Consider the following 22505-nt stretch of genomic DNA (forward strand, 5'->3'; position numbering starts at 1 on the left):
AAATTTATTTCTGTGTGGCCGCTTATATTGGGGTTACATGTCATAAGTAGTAACTGTAATTAAAAATGTATGAGGTAAGAATGGGCCAAATTTATTAAGATGTAATGTTGAATTTGTATAAAGGAATTGTTGGGGAAAGTTAAATTCTAGAAGGTGTTGTCAGATATTAGGATTCAATTGTAGGGGGTGGTTACTGCTAAATTTTAATTCATGCTTTAAGTGAAGAATATAAAAGGGTTATGATTAAAAGCTATCTGGGAGGCATATTGGGGAGAATTTGATAAGCAATGATAAATAAAGAGGATATATAAAGATATTTCGTTACTATTGCATATGGACATTGGTATGGATAGGTTGATTGCTGGATAGGTTCAATAGGACAAGGGAGTTTATTCAGGGGTGGTCTGAGAGTGTTCTGGTGATATTTCTTTTCTGTTGTTAAAAATAAATGCAGTGATGGGACAGTGATGGGAGAGAATCCCTTTAGCTGAGGTCTGGTTAGATAATAGGTAAAGTTGAGTAGTATATATGGGTAGGAGTATATTGGTTGTATTCCTAAAAAAAAAGAAGAGGGGTTATCCAGTGTCAGATAATGGGTGCTTGAATGGGAATGTAAGAGAGGTTGAACAACCGTTTATAGCAATGGAGAGGAATTGTAATTAGGGAGGCAGGTAGGGTTTATGTAAGACGGCTGATCTAAAGGGCTACAGAAATTAGTCCTGGTTTGAAGGAGGTTTATCGGCAGAGGTTAGGGTGTTTTCACATTTAAATCTTCTTTGCTACCTGCATTTGGATATTATTTCTGATTTAGCATTCATGATATTTAATTTTCCTGGTGCTGTTATAATCGTTGTGGCCTCTGCGTTGCGTAACATAATAGGTAACATAATAGGGATATTTAACAGTGAATGCTGAAAGAAAACAAATTAGGAAATCTGGGCTGTACGATCTAGACTTTCTTAGTATTTTCCATTTTAAAGAGAAATTTATGTTTTCTCTATTTAAGTTTCTTACTAGGTTAGAGAGGGTAGTTTTCACCTTCTCCGTCTCGCCAGAGAAATGTTGCAGGTAATTAGAGATTTCAGTTTTTTATTGGGAAGGAGAATAGTCCTATGTATGTGTGTATTTTGGAGGTGGAATGTAGTATATTCGGGAGGCTAATGTCTATGGAGTAGTAGTTGCGATGAAGATTGTTCATCGCGTTTAATTATGCCTATTCCTACTGGCTGTGGGATTAGTTGTTGGGTAAATGCGTCATTATGTGTTAAGTTATAAGTATCATTGTGGGTAGTCCTAGTTATTTGGGTTTGACTGGGTTGTCTACTGTGGTAAGGGGCAATTCTGTCACTGTGCATGAGTATATCAAGTCTGAGTGCATATAGCCATTCTCCAGTGGGCATATAAGCTCGGAAACAATTTACTGAGCTTTGCATCATTCCGATAAATCTGCTCTGAAAGAATCGATCTTATTCTTTTTCTTGAAACTCCCTTATATATAGTCAATGAAGACTGGGGGTGTATCTTTCCGAGTGAATTAATGCGCCCCTAGATACCAACCTGGAAATTTCTATGACTCGGCACGGGATATATATATATATATATATATATATATATATATATATATATATATATATATATATAGAGAGAGAGAGAGAGAGAGAGAGAGAGAGAGAGAGGGGGGGAACTTTGAGTCTAAAGAGCGAAGTTTATTTTAGTGTGTCAATGCTTGCTCATAATACTATGGATATATAATAAGCTCAATAGGTATATTTCTGAAAGAGCTCTATTATTATTGATTATAAAGATTAATAATTATAAATTATGAATCAGTTTCAACAGGAAAAACAAACAAAATCAATGTCACAAGGCAAAGGTGGTAATGAGCTATCTTAGCAAGCACAATTTCGAAATTATGGATTGGCCACCGCAAAATCCTGACTTAAATCCAATAGAAAACCTTTATATATATATATATATATATATATATGACACGGTATGTGACCACCTGATAATTTTTTGTCTGCTTATAAACTCCTGAATAATTTTCATTACGAACTAAACTTTTGTATAAGCAATATCGCCTGAAGAGGTCTCTAGTTTCCTGTAACTGGCTCGCCGAAACATACTCATAAATGTGTAGCGACATATTAATGCTTATGTAAAACAAATAAAAAGCATCTCTTACCGTATTCAGTATTCAGCACTCTTGTATTAACCTTGTTAAAACTCCATTGGTTACTTTACTTCTGGAAAATATATTAAGGAGTTAATATTTACAAGTAAATTTTAACTCTTTTTTAAGATGTCTTTTAACATGTTTTATTAATCATTTGTCATATATATATATATATATATATATATATATATATATATATATGATTAGTTTTTTTTGGAAAAAGAATTCCAGCAGAGTGCTCAATTAAAAGGAAAATCCAAATTGTAAGAGCGTATTTATATTTTGTGTACAGAAAGTTGTTAGTTGAGACAGATCATTGGTACCGTCGGTTTCAAGCCCGATAATAAGGCCCGTTTAAGGTATCCTTATCAAGGAGACGAATATTGGCTGAAGAGAGCTTGATAAGGATACCTTAAACGGGCCTTATTATCGGGCTTGAAACCGACGGTATCAATGATCTGTCTCAACTAACAACTTTCTGTACACAAAATATATATATATATATATATATATATATATATATATATATATATATATAAACAGTCGGTCAACTTGGCTCATATGCGTAGATCGTCATATAATGTGTAGATCACTCTGACTGACGTTAAACGCATTTAAAAAGAATAAATGTTTAATTTCAACTTGATCTATCACGGTTGTTCGTAGACGAATGGTTCAGGTCCTTGTTAACGCAGCCAGACATGACGTCTGTTGCCAGGGTTCGAATCTCTTGACTGGCATTAATCGTGACACCTTGCACTGATGATTCTTGAAAGGATGAAACACTTGTGTCTGCAGGTGTTTAATAATTATTATAGTAAATAATTATATATATATATATATATATATATATATATATATTATTATATATTATCAGCAAATAAATATATATATATTATTATATATTATCAGCAAATAAAGATTTAGCTTTAAACATGTTCAAATAAAAAAGACAATTAAAAGTATTGTTTTGGCATCGGAAAATACGCACACATTTTTCCGATTCCAGCTCTGATATACCTCCAAATGTTCCGATTAATCGTTTTAACACTAGTTAATATGCATCTCCTGTCTTTGTGTTAAGCATCTTTCTTCTTGTTAGCTTGTTGCATCAAGTGGTTTCATGCCTTTTCTTGAGCGATTTCCATATATTTTTTTCCACAATAGGCATAGAAAGAAATGACATAAGGGGGTTGTATCTGTTACTGGACCAATTGGTTGGTTGGTTGGTTGTTTTACGGCATATCAACCCTTTTCAGGTTATTTAATGCCGAATCTGGTGATTTTGAAGAACGATTTTTTAATATAGTATATTTGTTTTTTAAGTCGTATTCTATTTAACCCATAGTTGGGACCCTAACAGGTGCTACCACTCCGGGTCAGAGTGGACCTGGGAGCAATGGCAATTAAAGGGTGGCTCCACACTCCCTAAGACCTGCAAGCTGGGGCCCTCACCATCGGATATAGTTTAAGGTCATATCCAGGACCTACTGGACCAGTGAGTGGATTCTTGTTCCAGTTCAGAATAGCTCTTTTGGGGAGCTGGATTTTCACCACATTGAAAACGAAGCTTGTGTCCAACTTTGCCCTTGCAAAGAGAGCCACATATAAAGAACATGACATAAAAAAAATATGTAAAAATACTAAAAGCTATTCACATTTTAAAACCTTTTTATTTTTTTATTTTTATTTTTTTTTTGCATTATTCGGATCGTTCTTCTTCGGTGTTATCCTCACAACGTTTCATAAACCTATCAAACACTTCGAATTCTAATGATTATGTTTGTTGGAAAATTAAATCTTGTTTTTTTTTCTTGCTTATAAATTTTGCTTGCATCACTCAAAACCTTGATATTGAATAAGATGTCTACTATGAGACAATAAAGAAGTTTTATCCAATTGAAATATATTTTTTTAATACGGGTATGACTAACCCCTAATTTATCTTATTCTATTTGTAATGATATTTTCTTCATGCTTTCTAAAGAAAGCATGTGATATACAGAAACGGCATATTGACCAAAAAAAAGTTGCTTTTTTTTTCTCCACATTAAAAAACGACCCTGGTGTCTCACTCTGCCCTTGTGGGGAGGCAAAATAAATAGGAACCACATTTAAGTACGCTCCGTAAATACACCGAAGCAATATGAAAGTTTCTTTTTTCTTTTTCTTTTTTTTTTTCTAGACGATGCTGAGAATTAGAAACTCTTATTAAATTTCTAACGAATCTACTTGGAGGGACGTCTGTGAAACCAATGGCCTGTTTATAATAAACTAGCAATCGGTGCCCGGCGTTGCCCAGGTGTTTTGAGGTGTATGCTGAGAAAAAAAAACGGTCAATTTTTTAAAACTTTAACCCTTATTATGACCTCTTAACATTTATTGTTTAGGGATCAAGTAAAGTTAATAAGTTAGATCCATGTCCAAGGAATCTATATCTAAAATATCACGTGTTTAGACCCAAAATTGTAGGAGGAGTTTGGTAGAGTTCTCAAAGGTCAAATCGTTGAATATTGACCACTTACTCGCCAAATTTCTGTCGAAAACCTATCACATCGATTTTCCCAAATCTCAGTACCCTGTATATCAAATATCGAATCTCTAGGCTTAAAATTGACAGAGTTTTAGCGTAGGGAAATGCACACAGACGCACAGACACACACAGACACTATGACTTATATATATATATATATATATATATATATATATATATATATATATATATATATATATATATATATATATATATAAACATAAACATCATTTATATAAGGATAATAGTACGCCATATATATAACAGAAGACCATTATTTACTGAAGTGAAAGGAAAACCCGGGCGAACTTTACCCAAAAATAAATCTATATTTTTTTGTGTGTATTGATAGTCTTATCAACACCCCTTTTTTCTATTTATTTAAAAAGAAAATACAACTTTGTTATTTATGAGTCGTGGAATTGCATTCATCTACAAAAGATCTAGCTAATGTGCATATTTTTTATCGTTTTTAATTAATTCCCTATTAGTTTTTTTTCGGTTCTCTTCTACGATGATCATCTTTATTTAACTATTACGTATAATTATATTCATACAGATATTCTATATGATTTATATTTGCGTAATATTTGCGTAGAAATGAAGAAAATCAAATTTACTTTATATTTATCGTGTGTTAGTCAGCGGGCTTGGTTGCCATAACAACGTGACGTAGCCAAGGACGGTAGTGGACGTGAGTGTGTGTGCGTGTGTGCGCGTGTGCTGGAAATTATAGCAGTACTAATAACGTTTGTTTTCGTGTTGTGTGTGCGGCTAACGCCAAAGTGTGTGTGTGTGTGTGCGCATGTGCTGGGAATGGATGACAACGATTTGTTTTCGTGCTGTGTTTATATTATGCATATTGTTTCGTATCTTATCAACTTTTTCGAATCTATGTGTACAGTAATACAACCCCGTTTTTCGAGCTGAATAAATATGTTACATTGAATAAAAACACGAAAAATAAATCCAGTTTGGTAGAAAGTAATTTATCTTGCCTTTGATAACATTTATTTGTTATATATTTGTTTTTTGACAACTTTTTCGAATCTATCGAGTGAACGCGCGTTTTTTTTAGTTTAGTTTCATATATATATATATATATATATATATATATATATATATATATATATATATATATATATAAGTATTTTTAAATTTTATCTTTCTAGCTTTAAAAAAAAGTTTTAAAATTTTATCAGCCGGCATAATTTATTTTTAAATATTGAAAAATTTCAGGAAAATTAATTTTTGCTAGATTTTTAAAACATGTGTGTCAACAGCTTAAAAAAATCGTCAGAATGGCGGACGTGATGTCGTAGGTTGGATTGTTAGATTGTGTAAGTTTCGTATTTTTTTAATTTGTAAATAACAAGTTATGAAAAAATTAAACCCTTCCAAGATGGACAATAAATAAAGCCATAATATTTTATGGTAAAGGTAAGAGCGTAGGAACCATAGTTTTTTAGGAGATGTGATTATTGGATTAACCAATCAGAAATCGTCTGTGGCACACTCATCTCTGTTTATATATATATATATATATATATATATATATATATATATATATATATATATATATATATATATATATTAGTTTTTGTACGATTTATCGAAATCGGGAATCGAAAACATCGCGACTTTTTGAAATATCGGAATCGGTGTAGGAATCAGAAAGTTTTGTAACTATTTTCCGGCACTGAAAACGATTATTTTAATTATTTTTATTTGTTTTTGTCTGAAACTTAATTTTTCCACGACTTATATTAAAATATTGAAATGATAAATATGTGTTAATTTTAAACTACTAGTAAAACTAACATTTATATTTTTACATTTGCGTAAGTACATGCACATTTTACATGGATTGTTTTTTTGCGGTAACTCGACCCCCTCCCTCAGAGATAACACCTCTATATACAGAAATAGGAAAAGAATCGGAATCGACAATTGCATCAGAATCGAGAAAAATATTGAAATCGTCCCATTGATAATATATGTAAGTTTGTGTATAGATATATACATAATTATACATAAATAATTATCTTTCATTTACGTCATTACAATATATATATATATATATATATATATATATATATATATATATATATATATATGTATATGTATATATATATATATATATATATATATATATATATATATATATATATATATATATTCAGAAAATAAAACCGAATGATACTGAACGAAATTGAATGAATTCTTTCGATCAATATTGTTATCTTGTTTTGAAATGGCTTCCCCAATTCAATTATCCGTTTCGTCAAAATAAACCATTTTTTTTTTTTCTTATTTATATCCCCAGGATTTTTATTTTTAAATTTTATCTTTTAATTAAATATTGATAATTCCTCCATCATTTTTTAAAATAAATTCGATATTCTCTTTTTTTTATCTCGCAATCGTTTTTACTATTTAACCACTTCTAATCTACCAAATTTTGCTTAGCAAAGACTAAGGAGCACGTATGTTTATTAATATTAATTATTATTATTATTATTATTATCATTGTTATTATTGTTATTATTATTATTAATAATAGCATTGTTATTGTTATTATTATTATTATTATTATTATTATTATTATTATTATTATTATTATTATTATTATTATTGTTATTATTATCATTATTATTATTATTAATAGCATTGTTATTGCTGTTATTATTATTATTATTATTATTATTATTATTATTATTATTATTACTACTACTACGACGACGACGACGACGACGACGACGATATAATTAATATATTAATAGGATAGCGCGTGGGTTATTTGTTTATTTTGTGTGTCACGCTTACATCTGAGTGTTTGTCGTGTAATCGTTATAGACTTCAATTTCTTGTATTAATAATTTTACCAAAAATTCTTGATAAATTTTAGTTTCGGTTTCGGTTATAGCTGATGGCACTCAAGTCATTTATTTTTTAGAAATAATTTTGCCAAGAATTCTTCATGAGATTTTGTCTCGATTCCGATTATAGCTGATTGCACTCGAGTCATCTATTTTTTTTATAAATAATTTTACCAAAAATTCTTCATAAGTTTTGGTTTCGATTCTAGCTGAAGTTATATATTTTTTTCTTCATAAGTTTTGGTTCCGGTTTCGATTATAGCTGATGCACCCAAGTCATATGGATGTATTTTTTTATTTTTGAAATCACAATTTTATAATATATAAAAATATAATATATAAAAATCGATAGAACTCTATAATAATATATACGAAATGTGCAAGAATTAAAATATATTTAAGTGTACTTTACGACCGGGCTATGCCGGGCTATGCTGGGCATTCCTGCTAGCTTAGATAAATACTTTTGTAGTTCTAACAAAAAAGCTACGATAATATCAGAGCGTCTCCATTTACGCTGAACATTTACAGAATGCCAACATCAATATATTATATATGAATGAATCTCCTGTGGAATTTCCACAGGTCCCACTAGTATTATATAATTTTATAATTGTAACAGGATTTTACTTTAGATCTCTAAGAATATGTAGCCACAAACATCTAAACGTGGAATTCAAATGCATTGAACGCACCTTCAAAACTCTATGATCCAATCATTGTGCTCAATAAGCTGCAACCTGAAGGAGCTCCAACACTAACAAAGTTGTCTAAGTGTTGCCTTAAGGAAAGATGCTTCCCAACACCTTGGAAACCCCCATCAGTCTGCCTAATATTTAAAAATTCGAGGGATCGATCTTCTGTATCTTAGTACAGGCCAATCAGCCTTCTATGCATCATGACCAAGTTGCTGGAGTCTGTGATAAATAGAGAAGTTGTCAACCGCCTAAGTAAAAATAACCTGCTCAGCCGCATGCAATTTGGTTTCCTTTCTGAGAGATCAACCACTGATATGCTGACGGTAATATCACACAGTATTAGTGAATCTGTTGATGATGCAGCAATGGCTCTTGACATATCTAAGGCATTTGACAGGGTCTGGTATAAAGGTCTGCTCCATAAGATTTCCAGCTACGAAAATTCTGTTCTCGCTTAAAGGTTCATTAAAATAGTCGTTGATGAGCAGAAATCCGAAGCTCACAGTATTAACTCTCTTCCTGATCTTTATCAACGACCTCCCAAAACATATTCTTTGTTCATTCGTTCATATCTATGTAGACGATACTATACCATTTATGGCAACACTTCAAAGACTAATCAATATCAGGATCCTTCTGATTCTCTCTCCTCCGATCTGATACATGTGATACAATAGGGTACAAAATGGTTAATTAACTTTAATGAATCCAAAACCAAACTTCTATCTTTTCACCGCCAACGCTTATATCCACACTTTTCTCCAGTTGAAATGGGCGTCTCTCGCTTTGGAGAAGCACCCTGCTTCAGCAAACTTCAAGGATTGACTTTGAACTAGTGATGGGACGATTCAAATATTTTTCCCGATTCTGATACAATTCTCAATTCCGTGCTAAATTCCAGATTCCGATACAATTACCGATTCCGATTCTTTATAAATCTCTAATTATTTAACTATAAGATTGTTATTTTCCCCGATTTTCGTAAAAACATGTGTTAAATATGTACATATTTTCCAATGTGTATAAATTCCTGTTGAGCCGTCCTCTTAAATAATCTATCCCATCTCAAGTTCCACCATGACTGCTCGTGTATCATTTCCGAGTGATATTCATTACAAAACTCAAAAAGAGAATCTCTCTAGATTTACTCAAAACAGAATCAAAACAGCTCCTAAATTTACCCGACATTAAACAGAAATTTAACCCTATCGACTAACACTATTAACAACCTCATCTACACAAGATTGAACAATATAGGCATCAAAATATTTCAAGGGGCCTCATCTACTATTAAGGATATAGTCCGAAGATCCAAATCCGACACCAGATCTATAGTCAAGGCTGGTATATAGACCATTCTCTGTTTGAATTATGATTAAATATACATTTTTGAAACTTAATGAAATCAGGAGAGCAGACTTTTTGGACACAAGAGAGACATAAAGACCAATAAATGCTAGTTTCTCTCGTATTATGAAGTATGGTCAATCACTTTGGCTCTGAAAATGCAAATCTTATAAAACCAATGCGGGACCTGTGGAAATTCCACAGTGGACTGTGTCATATGTAATATATTAGGGATGTTCTGCGTGATTGGAGACGTCTTGATATTATTGTAGCACTTTTGTTAAAGCAGCAAAAGTATTTATCTAAGCTAGCAGGCACGCCCGGCATAGCCCGGTCGTAAAATAGGCTTAAATATATTTTAATTCTTGCAGATTTCGTATATATTATTCTAGAGTCAATCTTCTATCGATTCTTATATATTATAAAGTTGTGGTTTACAAAATAAAACATATATCCATGTGACTTGGGTGCATCAGCTTGAATTAGAACAGAAACCAAAACTTTAAAAGAATATATATATATATGTTATATTCTTACTTTAAATAAGAATACAGCAAGAAACACGGGGTTATGGGTGAAAGACAAAGGGTTTTATTACAAGGGAATACATGTGACATAAGTGTTACTCGACATATTTTCTTATTCTCTTCCTGTCTTTTTTCCTTCTCTCTCAATCACGTGAGAGGGTCAATATATCTATAGTTCATTTCATCTATGAAGGGATGTTAGGTTATTCCATTACATAACCTTCCTACCAAGCTAAATTCTTCCATAGAATATTGCTTCTACCGGTTTTTCTTTTTTAGACTTTGTCCAAAACATTCGGTCCTTTTACTTTTCCTTTCACTACTCCTCACCATTTGTGTTTGCCGATTTTTTACTTTTGGAGAGTGACTGGATTTCTGAGTTACTGGTACTTCCTTGTTTGGGGGTTGTATATGGAAAATGTCATATAGCACTTCCATTGGTAACTCTTGGTGTTTGACTGTTTCTATGTATCGGGATCTCAGTTGGTTAATATGTTTTTTGTGGAAAAAAGTCTGCCCTTTTATAATGTAAATCATTCTCCCAATTCTTCTTGAGATTATGCTTTCTTTCCAAAAACTCTTCCCTACCCGATAATTTCTTAAGAAAACTTTATCCCCGTCATTGTAAGTCTTTTGCCTTACATTATCCTTGATACTTTTTTTACTTTTTCTCTTGGGATTAACCGGTCAAACACTGAATGTATCTTCCTGGCAAACAATTTCAACTGCGGATAATTTAGCATTTGGATTTGGATTTGGTGTTATCCTATATATTTCTAAAAAAATTTTAATTCTTTTTTCTTCCATGTCGATGTTATTGTTCTTTTTTTAAGCTTGTTTAAAAGTATCGACAAATCTTTCCGCTTGTCCGTTTGATCGAGGGTTAAAAGTTGGTGTTGTAATGTGTTCAATGGCCAGTGCCTCACAGTAGTGCTTGAATTCTTGACCTGTGAACATAGTGCCATTATCACTAACAATTGTTTTCAGAACTCCGAACCGACTAAATACCTCGTCCAGCGCTTTTATTGTGTTTGCCGCTGAAGGGTGTTTGTATTTAAAAATTTCTGGCCATTTTGACATATTATCTACGATTACTAGGTAATAATATCCCTTCAGAGGTCCTGCATAATCGATATGGATGCATGTTTTAGGCCAAGGTTGTGTCCGTATGGGAGGGGGGGGAGATCTTGCTGCTAGTTGGCAACCTTTACATAATTTCACCATTTTCTCAATATCCTAATTCATTCCAGGCCAGTATGTTAATCCTCTCATTAGGGCCTTCGTTCTGGAGATTCCAGGATGTTCCATGTCGAATTCTTTTAGGATTTTCTTTTGTAATACTTGCGGTATTACCACTCTGTCTGCGTACATCAGAGTTTCATCACACATAGAAAACGGAAACACTTTTAATCCTTTTCTATTCTTTTCGTCTTGTCCCACTTGTTTTTTATCTTATTAACATATTTATCTGTTTTCGCTGCTTTCTTTATTTCCTCAAGTGTAACAGGAAGTTCCCTAACAGTATTTATTAATATATCTGTTAGTTCATTTTCTCCTTTTAGTGCTGCTACAACAGTTTCTTCAAATTCAGTTTTACTGGGGATCAATCTCAACAAACCATCTGCATGTGCAATTTTACTAGATGCTAGGTGTTTCATTTTGAAATCGTATTTGAGCAAAATAAAACTCCATCTCTGTAATCTATTTGTTGTATGAGTAGGAATCCCTTTTTTCGAACCAAAAATCGATAGTAATGGTTTATGGTCCGTTTCCAAGACGAAAGATATTCCATGAAGTAATCTAAGAAACTTTCTCACGGCATACACAATCGCCAGGCCCTCTTTTTCGATCTGACTGTACTTTTTTAAAGCGGGTAATAAAACCCTCGAGGCATGAGAAATTTGTTTAGTAGACCAATCTTCCATTCTGTGTAGAAGCACCGCCCCTAAACCGTATTCGCTCACATCTACCGCTACAATTGAATCCTTTTTCAGATCATAATATGCTAACGCTATATCCGATAACAAACATCTTTTATTTTTTTGGAATGCTTCCTCACATTCTTTTGTCCAAAGCAATTTCTTATTCTTCTTCAATAATTCATTTAATGGTACTCTTAGTTCGTGCATATTTGGGATATAAGATTATAGTAGTTTGCTAGACCCAAGAATGACTGTAACTTCATTACATTGTCTGGTCTAGGCATGTCTCTAATTGCTTCTGTCCTATTTGGGTTAGGTCTTCTACCTTTCCAATCAATTCTTTGTCCCAAATATTCAATCTTGTCCATACCAAAATTATATTTTTCGAGAGCCACTTTAAATTTGTCGTCTTCTATTTTCTCAAATACCTTCCAAATATGGTTTTTATGTTCTTTCACATTTTTGCTTCTTATCAAAATGTCGTCTAAATAAGCCATTGCAAAATCCAAGCCTGCTAGCATGGCATCCATTATTCATTGGAATTAATTTGGTGCTACTTTCAACCCAAACGGCAATCGTTTTAGGGAAAATAATCTCTTATGAGTATTCATTGTCAGGTATTTAGAACAATCTTTGTGGACTTTGACCTGCAAATATGCTTCTGACAAGATCGCCATGGGCATGGAATATGTGCCTACATTAAAGATGGCTTTCCATATGGCAGGGATATCTCTAGAGAAGATCCTAATTTACCCTATATGTGCTTCAGGGTTGCACTTGCTAACACCACTGCATTTATATTTGCCCTCTATAGGCCCCACAACAGCGGAGTTACTATCTTTAAGAGCATATCTGAGAAAATAGACCACATACTGTCTGCACATCCCTCAGCTAACATCCACATCTGTGGTGACTTCAACGTCCATAACGTGGAATGGCTGACCCATTCAAATAAGACATACGATGAGGGGAGGTTTTGTCATGATTTTGCCATTGCTTATGACCTCACTCAGATTGTTCGCAAACCCACCCGTGTGCCCGATACACCCGGTCAATATGTAAGCCTCCTAGACCTTTTTCTCTCAACTTCCCCTGAGCTATGTTCATGTTCCGTTCATTCTCCTCTAGGATCCTCCGACCACTCCATCGTATCAGTTAAGATAAAAACGAAATGTAAGAAGTCCCCAGACGTACCCCTCCACCGTACTGTATACCGATACTCTATGGCTGACTGGGATAGCTTCCGTACATTCATATCTGATTTACCTCTGCACTCCATGTTTAAAAAGGAAGTGTCCTCTATAGTATCAGATCTGACCGAATGGTTAATTGTAGGCATAGACCAATTCATACCATCTAAAAAATTCCAACAAAAACCTAACAGCCAGCCTGGTTCTCCCCAGAATGTGCTGCTGCTATCGCACACAGAAATCACTTTTTCCATAGCTACCAACGTAATAGATGCACTGAGACTAAAGCTGCTTTCAGGACTGCCAGCAACCACTGTAAAAGAGTAATAAAAAAATGCAAAAGAGCTATATGCCCAGTCTGTTAAATCTAAGGTAGCTGATCAGCGGCTTGGTTCCCACCAGTTTTGGCAAATAACAAATAGGATCCTGAACAGAAGTGTGCGTTCTATCCCAACCATTATCAATGGACCAGAGGTCATCTCGTCAGCGTCAGACAAGGCCAAACTATTTGCAAAGAACTTTGCAGCTAATTCTACCCTATGCGACAAAGGCCATCAACTCCCCATATTTCCTCCTATAACACAGAACAAGCTAGGTAACATACAAATATCCGTGCATGAGGTCGCCAAGCTAATCAAGAACCTAGATTCCAGTAAAGCAACTGGCCCTGATGGCATCCCAATAATAGTGTTAAAAAAGCTTCAACCAGAACTTGCTCCCATACTTACGAAACTATTTAAGCGCTGCCTTAAGGAGAAGTGCTTTCCGACTCCCTGGAAAACCTCATCAGTTTGCCCTGTATTTAAGAATTCAGGTAATAAGTCATCTCCCTCTCAGTACAGACCAATAAGTCTCCTGTGTGTTATGAGTAAGTTGCTGGAATCCATATTAAATAGAGAAATAGTCAACCACCTCAGCAGGAATAACCTTCTTAGTGACACACAATATGGTTTCCGCTCTGCAAGATCTACCGCAGATGTGCTGACGGTTATATCCCACAGGATTAGTGAATCTCTTAACAAAGGCTTCCTTTCTAGGGCAATTGCTCTTGACATATCAAAGGCCTTCGACAAGGTATGGCATGAGGGTCTGCTTCACAAGATTTCCAGCTACGGTATAACTGGAAATGTTTTCTCAATCATTAAATCCTTTCTCTCCGATAGGCTCATAAGAGTAGTGGTAGATGGGCAAAAATCGGAGGCCTGCAATATAAATGCTGGAGTCCCTCAGGGGTCAATCCTGGGCCCAACTCTCTTCTTGATCTACATCAATGACCTCCCTAAACACATACTTAAATCATTCGTTGACATCTATGCTGATGACACGACCATCTACGGCAACACATCAAAGGCTGTAAATGACAAAGTTCTTTCTGATTCTCTCTCCTCTGATCTCGAGTGTGTGGTTCAGTGGGGGAAGATGTGGCTGGTTACCTTTAATGCATCCAAAACCAACCTCCTATCCTTACATCATCAACGCTCTGATCCCCATCTGGCATCAATTGTGATGGATGGCTCTCGTCTGGGTGAGGCCCCGTGTTTTGACAAGCTTCTGGGTTTGACCTTTACTCCTGATCTGAAATGGAACACATACATCAAGTCTGTTGCCAATGTCGCTGGAAAGATGGTGGGATTCTTCTACCGCTCCAGAAGATATCTCACTACTGATGCAATTCTCTATCTATATAAAAGCCAAGTACGTCCAAGGATGGAGTACTGTTGCCATATCTGGGCAGGAGCTGCTAAAAATAGCCTATCCTGCCTTGACAGAGTACAAAATAGACTTCGTGGCTTAGTGGGGAATGCCCTTTTCTCTACCCTGCAACCTCTCCCCTACAGAAGAGACGTTGCGAGCCTATCCTTGTTTTATCGTTATTTCCATGGCAGGTGCTCGTCTGAACTCCAATTTCTGGTCCCCCCTCACCAATCTTTCACGACAAACACCCGTCTAGCTGAATCCACTGTGAAAATTTTCCCCCACTCTATATCTGTACCTAAATCAAAACGCGGATTCCATGAACAAAGCTTCTTTCTTAGAACTGCACGCCTGTGGAACTCTGTTCCGTCTGCCTGCTTCCCACCGGACTACAACTTGGATGTGTTCAAGTCCAACGTTAACAAATTCCTAATGAACCGCCCCCTTAAGTAAACACTTCATCAAATCTCCACACTAACGTAATGTACTTGCAATAACCCTTATCCCTGAGTAGCTTCCGGGCCTTGATAAGTGGTGATCACTGTGTAAAAAAAAAAGTCAATTTTTGTGAAAATTTTTCCTCCATTTAACTTAGAAAATATTTCCTCAGGGGTAGGAAGTGTATAGTTATGATCGTTTACGGAATCATTCAGTCCCATCGAAAAATCTCCACATACCCTGAGTTTTTTCTATTTTTCTTTTTCACATAAACTGTGGGTCATGTCCATTTAGAGTAGTCCACTTTATTTATTACTCTGATTTCTTCGAGTCTGTTTAATTCTTTCTCCATTGTTTCCAATGCCGAATATGGAACCTTCCTTTTGGGTTTAAACACCGGTTTCGCTTCGTCTTTCAGTTCAAATTTCACTTCCATTTTAGTGCAGCAACCCAGACCTTCAGAAAATACATTTTTAAAATCCTTCTTCAAATCCCCAACAAATCTTCCTGGCAGTTTGGGACTTTCAGATCCTGTCACATTTACTCTTTTGCAAAAGGAGTTTATTGGTTTCTCCCATAAATTGAAAAGTATCATCAAATCTATACCGAATAGATTAGAATTTTTTCCAGGTATCACATACATTTTAGTTTTTAATGTCTTTTCATTCAGGCTCACATTAGTATAAAATTCACCCTTGAATTTTAATCTATTTTCAGACATTCCTCTGGCAATTTTCTTTGTGTTTTGCAGTTTTGGAGAACCAATTTTCTTCCATGTTGCTTCATCAATTAAGGATATGTCACTTCCAGTATCCAAAAGACAGTTTACTTTTCGTTCAATATATTTCCTTTTTTTACCATACATGGACTCTTTTTTAGAATCAATGGTCTTTATTTCAGGCTTACAGTATTTTTCCTTTTTGCATACTGTTGACTTGTGTCCTTTACACCCGCATTTATAGCATATTTTGCTTTTGAAGTAGCACTCTTTTGTGAAGTGATTCTTTCCTCCATACGTCTTACAGTATTTTTTTTTTTTTACATAGTGGTCACCTTGCTTTACCCTTTGTATTTTGTCAACATTTTTCTCTTCGATACTAGTATTATCTTGTTTTAAATTTAACAATTTCTGGCATTCCTCAGTAACTTTCTGTAAGGTTATTTCTATGTCTTGGTTCATAATGGATAATATCCTAGAACGAATCTCTTTATCCTTCAAGAATGTTAACCCTTGCACAAATATCAAGCATTTAAACATGTCTTCTTTTAGATCTTTCAACTTAAATTACTCGCATTGGGCATTTACTCTCCCAGCATATGCGATAAAGTCTTCATCATCTTGTTTCAAAATATTTAAACACCTATAACGAGTATAAAATAAGCTATCCCGTTCCCCGAAAATGTTTGATAAAATTTTTATAGTCTCTTTAAAAAGAAATATATTCGGGTTTCCTTGGGAGTATAAAATTGGTATACTTGGTATTTTCATGAGAACCCAGTTTTTGCAACAGTAAAATAATTTTTTCTTCATCCGACCAGGCCTGACATCGTTTGGAAAAATATTTTCGTATCTACGATAATATGCTGGAAACGTTAAGCCATTAGTTGGTTCATATAAAAATTCTGTCAGCGAATTTGCAATTCCTTCCGAAGTGAACCGACAATCCTTTTTTTCTTCTTGTTTCATTAATATTTTTTTAATACTTCATTTTGTTTTAACTGTTCTTGTTGTAAAAATTCCATCTGGCTTTGTTGAGCTGCCAGTGCTAATTGTATCGTTTTTGTAAACTCGGCTAATTATTCCATGTTGAAGGATTTTTTTAACACTGTAATAAAAACAAAAGGTTAACAGTACCTGCACAAAGAATTAAATAAATTCATTGAATAGTTTTTTTTAACCACAAAAAAGCATTCTTTTGTAGACAAGATTTTTGCAACACACATGAAATTGACACTGAACCAACAGCATGCAAGCGTTCTTTTCCGCCGTATTTTTATTTCTTCTTCTGAAACAAAAGAAATTTGAAATGGACAACTTTCAAAAATTGTTCTTTTCAAAACTTTTTGAAATGTCAATTTCTCTTTTTTTTCAATAGGACCGTAACAGACTGAATTAAAAATATATATATATAACTTAATTTTTGTAAGCGCCTTAGCTTTTTTCCGTGCAGTATTTTTCTCTTCGTTTTCCAATATCTTTTTGGCTTAAAGTTTCCTTTTTTGTGAATTCGAATCCTGTCGCCATTTGTTATATCCTTACTTTAAATAAGAATACAGCAAGAAACACGGGGTTATGGGTGAAAGACAAAGGGGTTTATTTACAAGGGAATACATGTGAAATAAGAGTTACTCGACCTCTTTCCTTATTCTCTTCCTGTCTTTTTTCCTTCTCTCTCAGTCACGTGAGAGGGTCAATATATCTATAGTTCATTTCATCTATGAAAGGATGTTAGGTTATTCCATTACATCAATATACATAAATACATACATACATACATACATACATATATATATATATATATATATATATATATATATATATATATATATATATATATAACTTGAGTTTCTTCTGCTATAATCGAAACCGAACTCAAAACTTATGAAGACTTATGGTAAATTTATTTATAACAAGAAATGGAAAGTCATAACAATTAAACGATAATAACTCGGAAAAAGATATAAGCGTGACACAGAAAATATGCTATCTTATTAATATATAGATGCTAGTTAATTCTAAATTTGTACCGTGCATGTATATATATATATATATATATATATATATATATATATATATATATATATATATATATATTTAGTAATGTGATTGATAATTTAAAAATCAAATTATAATTAAATTAAAAATCCGTTTCATAAGAATAAACAACAACAAAATCAAAATTGTTCCTTCTTATGAAACGGATTTTTAATTTAATTATAATTTGATTTTTAAATTATCAATCACATTACTAAATATTAAATTAGCTCTAGGATATTTACCTATCGAGCTTATTATATATCTAAATTACAACGAGCACTTTTTCTTTCCCTGTATTTTAATTAAACTAGTAATTTTACTATTACATTAAAATACACTCTGCTCTTTAGACTATTGTTCTAATCTCCTTTAAATATATATATATATACAGCGAAACAGTATTGTATGTGGATGACTATATATATATATATATATATATATATATATATATATATATATATATATATATATATATATATGATTGTTGAGCTGGATTAAATCCGACGATATGAAATAAAATGGAGGTGGAAGGACCTGGATACTCAACGTTTCGCCCGATTTATGCGGGCTTCTTCAAGAAGGATGGTCATTGACGAGAGAGTCGGAGGATTGGGGCTATATATAATGATGGGGGAGAGCAGCGTGTTTTCCTTATGTAAATTAGATGTCATATGTACATGTATATACATTTTATGAGAGAACATATGACATCTAATTTACATAAGGAAAACACGCTGCTCTCCCCCATCATTATATATAGCCCCAATCCTCCGACTCTCTCGTCAATGACCATCCCTCTTGAAGAAGCCCGCATAAATCGGGCGAAACGTTGAGTAACCAGGTCCTTCCACCTCCATTTTATTTCATATATATATATATATATATATATATATATATTACAAGGGAGACACCACTTATCACTTATCAAGGCCTGAGGATAGGATTAATGAGTGAACGATGTTCATTGAGACAGCATCATCAGTGGCGTAAATTGTGTAGAATTTAATTATTCAAGGGACGGCTCAATAAGAGTTTGTTTACATTAGACTTAGAAAAGAACTATGTTATAGTTAGCTTGAAAGCAGGCAACCAGAAGAGTTCCACAGGCGGGCAATTCTAGCAAAGAAGCTTTGTTCATGGAATCTGTGTTTAGATTTAAGCACAGAGAGTGGGGAAAATTGTTAATAGTGTTTGTAAGTAGACGGGTGCTTTTTTGAAAGTTATGCTGTATGATCATAGATTGAAGCTCACACGAGCACTTGCCATGAAAGTAACGATCGAGCAGAACCAGACTCGCAGCAGCACTTCTGTGGCAAAGAGCTTGTAGGGGGGAAAAAAGAGCGTGCTCTATTGGGTTTCGAAGCCGGTTTTAAACTCCGGGATAGGGTGCTCCGAGCGACACCTCCTCAGATGTGACAACAGTACTCGATTTTAAAACGTATTTGAATCTTGCACAAGTAGAAAATAGTGTCGGGAGTGAGATAACTTCTGGAGCCATAGAATGATGCAGCCATTGCTTCAGCGACCTTGGCAACAGATTTGATGTAAGTCTTCCATATTGGGTCAGGAGAAGTCAGACCCAGAAGCTTGTCGAAGCAGGGAGCTTCTTCGAAACTAGAGCCATTCATATCTATTGGGACCGAGCGTGAGTCAGAGCGTTGACGATGAGAAGATAGACGCTTGGTTTTGAATGCGTTAAAATTAAGCAGCCTCTATTTTGCCTCATTGCATTATGTGCTCAAGGTCAGAGAAGAGAGACTCAGAGTAGTCTTGGTCATTACTAACCTTTGAAGTGTTGCCATAGATATTAGTATCGTCTGCGGTTATGTCAACGAATGAGTGTGATTTGGTGAAGATAAGAAAGAGGGTTGGAACTCGGATTGATTTTTGAGGCACGCCAGCGTTGATACTTTGTACTTCGGACTTCTGTTATTAATGACTACTTGTAAAGAAAACTATCGGAGAGAAAAAATTTGATGGCTGAGAAGACATTTCCAGATAGCTAGAAATCTTGTGAAGTAGACTTTTATGCTAAACCTTATTAAATAAATTTGACATGTCAAGAGCTATTGCTCTATAGAGGAAACTTCCGTCAATAGTTTCACTGATCTTTTGTGAGATTACAGTCAGAACATCATCTGTAGGTTGTTGTTAATTCAGTTGTTTTTCCAGAAGTAGTTGACAATTTCTCTATTTAACATGGATTCAAGTAACTTGCTCATAACACACATAAGGCTAATTAGTCTATGCTGAGAAGCTGAAGAATAATCTACAGTATGTTTAAATACTGGGCAGACTAATGAGCTTTTCCAAGGTGTTAGTAATGATTTTTCCTTTGTGTGTGTGCGTGTGCGTGTGTGTGTGTGCGTGTGCGTGTGTGTGTGTGTATATATATAAAATAAAAATTACAATAACAATTCTCCCCTTAAATAATTTTTATTTTTATTTTCTATTTTCTATTTTATTTTTTATTTATTTATTCATTGTTTATTTATTGTTTATTTTCTATTTATTTATTAATTAATTTATTGAGTTATTTATTTTCCATTTAGTGTCTTTTAACAACTCTTGCTGACATTTTCTTAAGTAATAACCTGAACATTTCAGTTGACCTATATTATTTTGCCCTATATATTTTTTCGCGCCTTTTAACATTTCCTGTCTGGGTCATTTTGACATTTGTTTTTCTATTTTATATTTAATTCTATCACCATTTAATTTTTTTTCCTCTTCTTCTTCCCTGATCTTTCTTATTTATATTTATGTATTGGCAGCAGTTTGAAAAGCATATCTTATTTTTCTTTTATAAATATTATTGGAAGTTTTCCCCTTTTTCCCTTGTACATATTTGTGAATTATTCCATGGATTTCGGCCTTTGGATTATTTTGGACCATCTTCCAATTACGGGATTTCCTTGGATTTTACTTGTGCAAATGGAAATTCAATTAACTTTCTTGAAGTTATATTTTTGGATTTTACCGTCATTGGATTATTTATCTTTCACCAGTCTATCCATTCACATGAAATCACCTTTTTCTTCGCCATATTCCCTCTGCTTCACTTTTTTGTTATCAAGTAAGCTCTTTGACTTACTTGTTGTTTCATCAAATACTTTTGTATGCAAAATCCGATCTCGCATTTTGCTAATTCCTACTCTCTGATGAGAAGGAAAGTATTCCTTCGAAACTCCGTGAATTAAGGACTATCCACTTATCAAATGTTTCCTTTTCAGATTAAATATGCTTTTAACTCTTTTTCAAAGTGTTTTTAACATGTTTTATTAACTGTTTGCTCGTGTATATATATATATATATATATATATATATATATATATATATATATATATATATATATATATATATATATATATAGGCTAAAAACATTAATTTCTTTACCCTCTACTGGACACTTTTCTACAGGGAGGGTCGCTTTTTGCCTATATTTTCGAAAGTCATCCCTTCTTTTCGATTGACTAGCCTTAATTTAAACCTTCACCACTTCCGATTTGGCGATGAGCGTAACAGCAAAGACATCACGTTTTTTTGTTTGTTTGTTTGTTTTTTTTTTTGTTTGTTTTTTCACGTTCTTTTCCTCCTTCGCGGTACGGGTTCGAGTCTGCCTTCCCACTACCACTTTTTTTTTTTTTTTGCTCAACACACACCTCCAAACACTCGGGCAACGCCAGGCACCCAGGCTAGTATAATAATATGAACGAAATCTGGATGAATTAAGATATCATATTTAAGCGTATTTTATGACTGGGCAACGCTGCGCGCCCCCTATTATATTATAAATTTGAATATATTGTATATATGTACACGCATTCATGTAATTTCCTAATTTACATAAAATTAGATACGTTGTGGTTTCTTTAGCATTTCTACTCCTGAAATAATTGACCCCCTCGTCATGGGCCATTTTTTAGTTATTTATTCTTAAGAACAGCCCGCGAAACTGTCTTCATTTTCCAATATTAATTCATATGTGTGTGCGCACGCGCGTGTGGGGGAGTGTAAATATCAATTATTGTACACGATGAACACCTAAAGGACCGATCATTTTGAATTTTAGAACATAATCGCTGGCTTACAGGCGTACCGGTCAATAATATGAGCTATATTTAATGTAATTTAGTTGCATTATTTTGGTAATAAACTTCCTACCTCATCTGTTCTGCGAATTGCGAATTATCCGCTCGTATGTTTCCCTGTAGGACATAATTATAACCATAGATTTCATGTTTATTTCTCATGGGTTCAGCATCCCTTACGTGAATTGGAGTAGCTTATCTTAAACATCTTTATATCAACAAACTACACGATGACGAAAACCGTTCTAACA

This window comes from Euprymna scolopes, chromosome 4, assembly GCF_053919585.1.
Source record: "Euprymna scolopes isolate OS-2025 chromosome 4, ASM5391958v1, whole genome shotgun sequence".
NCBI lineage: Eukaryota > Metazoa > Mollusca > Cephalopoda > Sepiida > Sepiolidae > Euprymna > Euprymna scolopes.